A 7,391-nucleotide genomic window follows, 5' to 3' on the forward strand; every position below is an offset into this window, starting at 1 on the left:
TTGTGCCTTTCTTATTTCCTGGCTTTAATTAGATTTTTATTTAGCTTTTCTCTGTCTGCATAATACAAACTCAATTCCTCAGCAGGAAGCATTTCCATGTGGACCACTCAGGTCTCTGAACTGGCTCTGTCCAGCTCCTCTGCATGACTCATAACATGGAACGTGTGTCTCTGATATAATACTGTAGCTAGTCAGGCTTTATTAGCAGAGGGACTGCAGGCTTCTCCAACATCCCTCACATCAACCGTAACAGACATGTCCAATAACCTCTGTGTATCATATAACATCAGTGTATGCGTAGTGTGTGTGAGGTAGAAAAAAAATTAAGATTTACCATCTGCTCAACGCTCTCTGGAGCAACTTTAAGCTCCCATTTATCTCAATCTCCCTCTCTGTCTCTCTCATGACTAATCTTCTCTCTATGGGATATTTGGGTTCAGTGAGATACTTAGACTTTTTGGGCATTCATTTTTAGGTGCCACCGTATCTGCTGTGAAACGTTCAATCAACTATATTTCCCTCTGTTGTGCCTTTCTACCGCTTCAAATGCATGCCCTTATCACATAATCTTGGTCTTTATCTAACAACCCACCTCCTATAGTATATGCCATCCACTCTGCAGAAACTGCAGCATATAACATGATAATACAGCCTCGTTAACACAGCTACTCCAATATACGCCACATACAAACCAGCAGCTGCTGGGTGAAGAGCACACATTCAAACTCTTGGCAGAAGTACAGGCAGTGTCTTGATTCATTGCTCAACACAGCTCTCTGCATAACCACAGTCCCAAATCTTGGCCCAATTTGTGTCTCTGTAAATATATTTATTGTAAATACATTTATGGTGCATGGTTTTCAACGGTGTGATTGGACTTCTATTTGTCTCCCCGGAGCAGTTAAATCTGATTAGCCAGAAAGTAGGGCCCTTTTGAAAAAATATGTTAGGCCAATTCATTCTTTTAAAATCTATGTATTTCCAATTCATATATTTTATATTTTTTTGTTTATCAAAAGTAGACAACTGTAGAGCTAACAACAACAACAAATAGTTTAGGGAAGCCTTTGTTGCTATGCTACTTTCTCACTTCCATTTTCTGTTTGTTTCCCCTCTGATTTTTCCTTTGTCACTCATTCACTGATTATTAAACTAGATGATTCAGAGAGAACTTGTGTCTGTAATTAACGCTAGCAAGCACGACGTAATTACATAATTAATACAATTACTGCACTACTGTTTTCTGTAACTAACCGTTACACTCCTCTGTCCTCTCCAGATGGGAAATGCTTCAGACACAACCCTGTTTGTCTCCACCATCTCAAAGGAGCTTGACTTGCTCATGGGCACTTTCTACAGCATATTCTGTGAGTTCCTATTCCCTGTCAATGGGTCATATTTACTCATTGTTGATCCAGTCCTTACATGATTCCAAGGGGAGCCAGTCCCAGCCACATACAGATCAAATAGAAGCGTCAAGGCATTTACCCTCATCCATTCTTCAGAGTACTGTATGATTTTATGCCTGGATATATACCCTGATTGGACATATTCCTAATTATTCCTCTATGTTTAGGTCTTTATTTACAGTGCATTCTGAAAGTATTCAGACCCCTTCCCCCTTTCCACATTTTGTTACGTTACCCCCCCCCATTTTTAGAAATGTTTGCAAATGTTTTAAATATAAGAAACAAAAATACATGATTTACTTACAGTTGAAGTTGGAAGTTTACATACACCTTAGCCAAATACATTTAAACTAAATTTTTGACCATTCCTGATATATAATCCCAGTAAACATTTCCTGTCTTAGGTCAGTTAGGATCACCACTTTTTTTTTTAAATGTGAAATGTCATAATAATAGTAGAGAGATTGATTTATTTCAGCTTTTATATATTTCATCACATTCCCAGTGGGTCAGAAGTTTACATACACTCAATTAGTATTTGGTGGCATTTCCTTTAAATTGTTTAACTTGGGTCAAACGTTTCAGGTAGCCTTCCACAAGCTTCCCACAATGAGTTGGGTGAATTTTGGCCCATTCCTTCTGCCAGAGCTGGTGTAACTGAGTCAGGTTTGTAGGCCTCCTTGCTCGCACACGCTTTTTTAGTTCTGCCCACAAATGTTCTATAGGATTGAGGTCAGGGCTTTGTGATGGCCACTCCAATACCTTGACTTGGGTTGTCCTTAAGCCATTTTGCCACAACATTGGAACTATGCTTGGGGTCATTGTCCATTTGGAAGACCCATTTGCGACCAAGCATTAACTTCCTGACTGATGTCTTGAGATGTTATGTTAATATATCCACATAATTGTCCCTCCTCATGATGCCATCGATTTTATGAGGTGCACCAGTCCCTCCTGCAGCAAAGCACCCCCACAACATGATGCTGTCACTCCCGTGCTTCACGGTTGGGATGGTGTTATTCGGCTTGCAAGCCTCCCCCTTTTTCCTTCAAACATAACGATGGTCATTATGGCCAAACTGTTCTATTTTTGTTTCATCAGACCAGAGGACATTTCTTCAAAAAGTACGGTCTTTGTCCCCATGTGCAGTTGCAATTCGTAGTGTGGCTTTTTTATGACGGTTTTGGAGCAGTGGCTTCTTCCTTGCTGAGCGGCCTTTCTGGTTCTGTTGATATAGGACTTGTTTTACTGTGGATATAGATACTTTTGTACCTGTTTCCTCCAGCATCTTCACAAGGTCCTTTGCCGTTGCTCTGGGATTGATTTGCACTTTTTGCACCAAAGTACGTTCATCTCTAGGAGACAGAACACGTCTTCTTCCTGAGCGGTATGACGGCTGTGTGGTCCCATGGTGTTTATACTTGCGTACTATTGTTTGTACAGATGAACGTGTTACCTTCAGGTTCGTTTATTTTTATTTTATACATTTGCAAAAATGTAAAAAAAAATACAGTTTTTGCTTTGTCATTATGGGGTGTGTAGATTGAGGATATTTAAAAATATATATATTTTAGAATAACGCTGTGATGTAAAAGAAAAATGAGGGAAAAGTCAAGGGGTCTGAATACTTTCAGAATGCACTGTAGTTATCCTTCTCTTTTTTTCTCATATTTCATTCTCATTCTCTTATAGGTGTTCTGTCTCTCCTGGGGAATGGCATCTTGCTGCTTGTTGCGTATCGTAAGCGATTGTCCTTGAAGCCGGCGGAGTTCTTCATCATAAACCTGTCCATCAGCGACCTTGGGATGACCCTGTCTTTATTCCCTCTGGCCATTCCCTCAGCATTCGCTCACAAGTATTTTATATTCTTTCTCTCTTCTTGTTCATGGAACAAAAAAACCCTAGGGAATTATCGAGAAAGCATTGTTATTCTATGCTGCAATGATAATGACTAAATATCTCAGTGAAAACTTTTTCCTGTCTAACTCTCTTATCTCTCCCCACTGTGTAGGTGGCTGTTTGATGAGATCACCTGTCAGTTTTACGCTATGTGTGGGGTTCTGTTTGGTCTGTGCAGTCTGACCAACCTCACAGCTCTCTCTTGCATCTGCTGCCTCAAAGTCTGCTTCTCTAACTATGGTGAGTTACATGTCATTGGCATATAATCTAACCTTCATTTTTTGTTTTATGTTAATCTCTGAGATGGTGAAGTAGTCTGTTAAAACTGATGCAATCTAATGTGCCCTTTCGAGATGAATAAAGCACTATTTTATCTTGTGTCAAAATGCTAATTTCTCCTCCTTCCTTTTCCCCTTTGTCCCATTTTCCATTCCCAGGCAATAAATTCTCCTCATCCCATGCCTGCTTCCTGGTGGTGGCAGTGTGGTGTTATGCCTCTGTGTTCGCCATCGGTCCCCTGGCACATTGGGGACACTACAGAGCAGAGCCTTATGGCACTGCCTGCTGCATTGACTGGAACGTACCCAACTACGAGCTGTCTGCCCTGTCCTACATTGTCTGCCTGTTCCTCTTCTGCTACGCTCTGCCCTGCACCGTCATCTTCCTCTCCTACACCTTCATCCTGCTGACGGTGCGCGGCTCTCACCAGGCCGTCCAGCAGCATGTGTCACCCCAGACCAAGACCACTAACGCACACGCACTTATCGTCAAGGTCAGAGTATCCCTGTGTCAGCAGTCCAGTTCACAACAACAACAGCTCAGGGATGATGTAATTTTGTGTGTGGTTAGACTTGTATAGTTTGCAGGGTCTGTGCCAAAGTTCTAAAGCATTATACAGTACCTTGCGACTAAGTCAAATGATATTGAATATTTATGGCTGTTTATATATTGTGTGTGTTTTTCAACAGTTGTCAGTAGCAGTATGCATTGGATTCCTGGGTGCCCTTACGCCATAGTGGCCATGTGGGCGGCATTTGGTGACGCCACCCTAGTGCCTCCTACTGCATTCGCCCTGGCGGCCATCTTTGCCAAATCGTCCACCATCTACAATCCTATGGTCTACCTGCTTTGCAAACCAAACTTCCGCAAGTGTCTTTGTCGAGACACATCCACGTTCCGCAATAGGATCTGCAGGGGCAGCCCCCGGCCTGAACAGAAAGACCCATTTGGATCCACATCCCAGAGAAACATCAAGGACATGAGTGTCTCAAACGGACAGCCAGAGAGCCACAGGGCATGTTTGCACTCTGCCGGGGATGGAGCACACTGCCACACAGGGACTACACCCCAGAGGACTGCCCGAATACTGTCAGGCTCCACCTACAGCAATGCGACTGTCAGTCAACTCTCTGCTAAACAACAGGCTCATTTCCTCTAGTAGTGAATCAGAACTGTATCCTACCCTAATCATTCAGGCAGGGATGGAGATGGTCAGGTGGAAAGACATGGCCAGGATGGGAGACAGTAAAATGGCAAAAAAGGATAGGTGGAATTCAGTTCAAGCACACAGGGCAAAATGTCAGTATCTGTGAGAGAGATTCCCCTTTGCCATCCATCCCCCCAAACATACATTTGTTTTTAGCTGGCTGAGTTACTGGTATTGGCGCTTATTTGGGCAATATTTGTTAATGCCTCCATTCCAGATAGCCACTTTTGGCATTACAGCAAGCTACGGCCAGCCTCAGCATCCCTATAGGGAGAGCCTCAGTCCATTCTGTTCTGACCAAGGTCACTGCCAAAGGACCACAGCTTCAAGGTTGGATATTTTGCAAAAAAAACATATTTCTTGAAATGTTTATGTACGTCGGCAGCTGTTATACTCTGTCTCACTCACCATAACAAACAAGTTGGTCAATGCAAACAACAAATAACATTAAGTTGTACAAGATGCCTAAGGACAAAATTGTTAATTGAAATATTTAAATATATTTATAAAAGAGAACATTTATTGTTATAAGTGCAGTGGATTTATCCAAGGACAATTACATGGCAAGGAGACAGAACCAAAGGAAATAGGAGCCCAATGATCCCACACATTATGCAATGTTCACATCTCTGTCGTAGGGGGCTATGATATGAAAATCTTATAGCTAATCACTAAACTCGTCTGGTGATACCGTGCCAGTGTAGAGAGGCCTTTCTCCTGACATTATTTCCAATACATTGTTGATAGTACTGGGCTGTGAAGTAGGCCTGGATTTCCCTTCAGACCATTGTGTTGTTGTGCTGTAGGCTTTGATGTGTATTTGTAATAAGAGAGCCTATCTAGGCTATATTTTCATCATGATGTCCTTATTAAAACTGTGAAACAAATATGAGGAAATTGCTTTAATTAGCTCATTTTAGAAACAATATGGAAAACTACCAGTCTGGTGCGTGGTTATAATTGTTTGAAATAAAAAGTCATGTTTCAAAACGGCCAATAAAAATAGGCCTACCTTGTCACAGGTTAGAGGTCATCATGGAGTGTTATCCCTGAGGGTACCACAGGGATAACTGACTTATGTTTCTAGTGTCCAGGTGAGCCTGATTAGGATTACTGGGTTCACCTAGTTTAGGACTATTTAGGTTCCTCTATTGAACTGGGCCGGTTGCTCAGGCCTCTTGTCTTGTTTTGTGTTGTACTCATGTGCACTTGCTTTGTTGTTTTTTCTTCTGTGAATACTTCAGTAAACATTCTGGATTTACCCTCACCTCTGCCTGCTGTGTTTCTCTGCGCCTGGGTCCGAGTTCGTACTAGTTATTGTCACAGTAGACCTGAGCCAAAAATGGACCCAGCAGAGATTTCTCCGTCGTCTGAGGGACCCTCCGAGCTTCACCACCTGCGGTCGGCTCTCACTCACTATGGAACTGTGATTGGTCGCCATGAGGTGCGGCTGAAGACATTGTCGGATGATTTAGGAACTCTTGTGTTCACTCTGCAGACCGGAGTAACGGTTGCTGCACCTGTGGTGGTTCCTAACCCTCCACTTTCTACCAGTTCATCGTCTTCCTCCCCTAGGGAGCCTCATCTCCCGGGCACTGGAGCGCTATGAGGGGCATCCTGGGAGGTGTTGTGGGTTCCTGCTCCAATGTTTGCTGGTCTTCGAGCTGCAGGCAGCACCGTTTCCCATCGAGCGTTCCAGAGTGGCATATGTCATCGCCTTGCTCTCAGGATGGGCTCTGGCCTGGGCTATGGCCATATGGGAGCAGCAATCAGACATTTGTTTCAATTGGCAAAGCTTCACCCAGGTGATGAAGAGGGTTTTTGATCACCCCATCAGTGGCAGGAATGCTGCTCAAAGACTCATTGTCCTTCGACAACCGGCTTCGGGAACATCGTCATGAGAGGACGGAGGGATTCCGAGTTGGTTCCAGTGTTTCTAGCTCCGCTAAGGGAGGAGATTCTTCATTTGGGCCATTGCCGTATGCTGGGCCTGCTGGTCCGGTATCCCGTCAGATTTCTCAATTTGGCTCTGGTTCCCCTTCATATCCTTCAGAGGAGCCGGTGCAATTGGGACGCACCAGACTTTCTGCTCTTGAGAGAAGGCGCTGGATTAACAAGCAATGTTGACTTTACTGTGGACAGTCTGGACATTTCCGGGCCTCCTGTCCCGAGCTGACGGGAGAACGGGATGACTCGTCAGTAAATGGGAGAATACTGGGGAGTCAGATACAGTCTCCAGCTTCCGACACGGCACGCACCTTGCTTCTGGCCAACCTGCAGTGGGACAATGGGCAGTTGGACATTTCTACTTTCATAGACTCTGGGGCTACCGGCTGTTTTCTGATCGCACATTAGCTCGCCAACAGAGGCTGCCACTCACTAAGCTGGACACGTTGTCGGTCACTGCGCTGCATGGTCAAGTGCTAGGGTCTGGGAAGGTGAAGCAACTCACCATGCCTATTCAGCTACGGGTTCTGGATGACCATGTTGAGCTTATCCAGTTTCATCTGATGGACTCTCCTGAGCTTCCCCTGGTTCTTGGACATCTGTGGCCTTCCACCCATAATTCTCAGATTGACTGGCCTTTGGGAAGATTT

At 44.0% G+C, this 7,391-nt stretch overlaps 1 pseudogene; it reads left to right on the top strand.

Annotated features, from left to right (window-relative positions):
• Positions 1-1,279: 1,279 nt before the first annotated feature.
• On the top strand, positions 1,280-5,036 carry LOC139367644 (opsin-5-like; annotated as a pseudogene).
• Positions 5,037-7,391: the final 2,355 nt, after the last annotated feature.

The sequence above is a fragment of the Oncorhynchus clarkii genome, chromosome 16, assembly GCF_045791955.1.
Source record: "Oncorhynchus clarkii lewisi isolate Uvic-CL-2024 chromosome 16, UVic_Ocla_1.0, whole genome shotgun sequence".
Classification (NCBI taxonomy): Eukaryota; Metazoa; Chordata; class Actinopteri; order Salmoniformes; family Salmonidae; genus Oncorhynchus; species Oncorhynchus clarkii.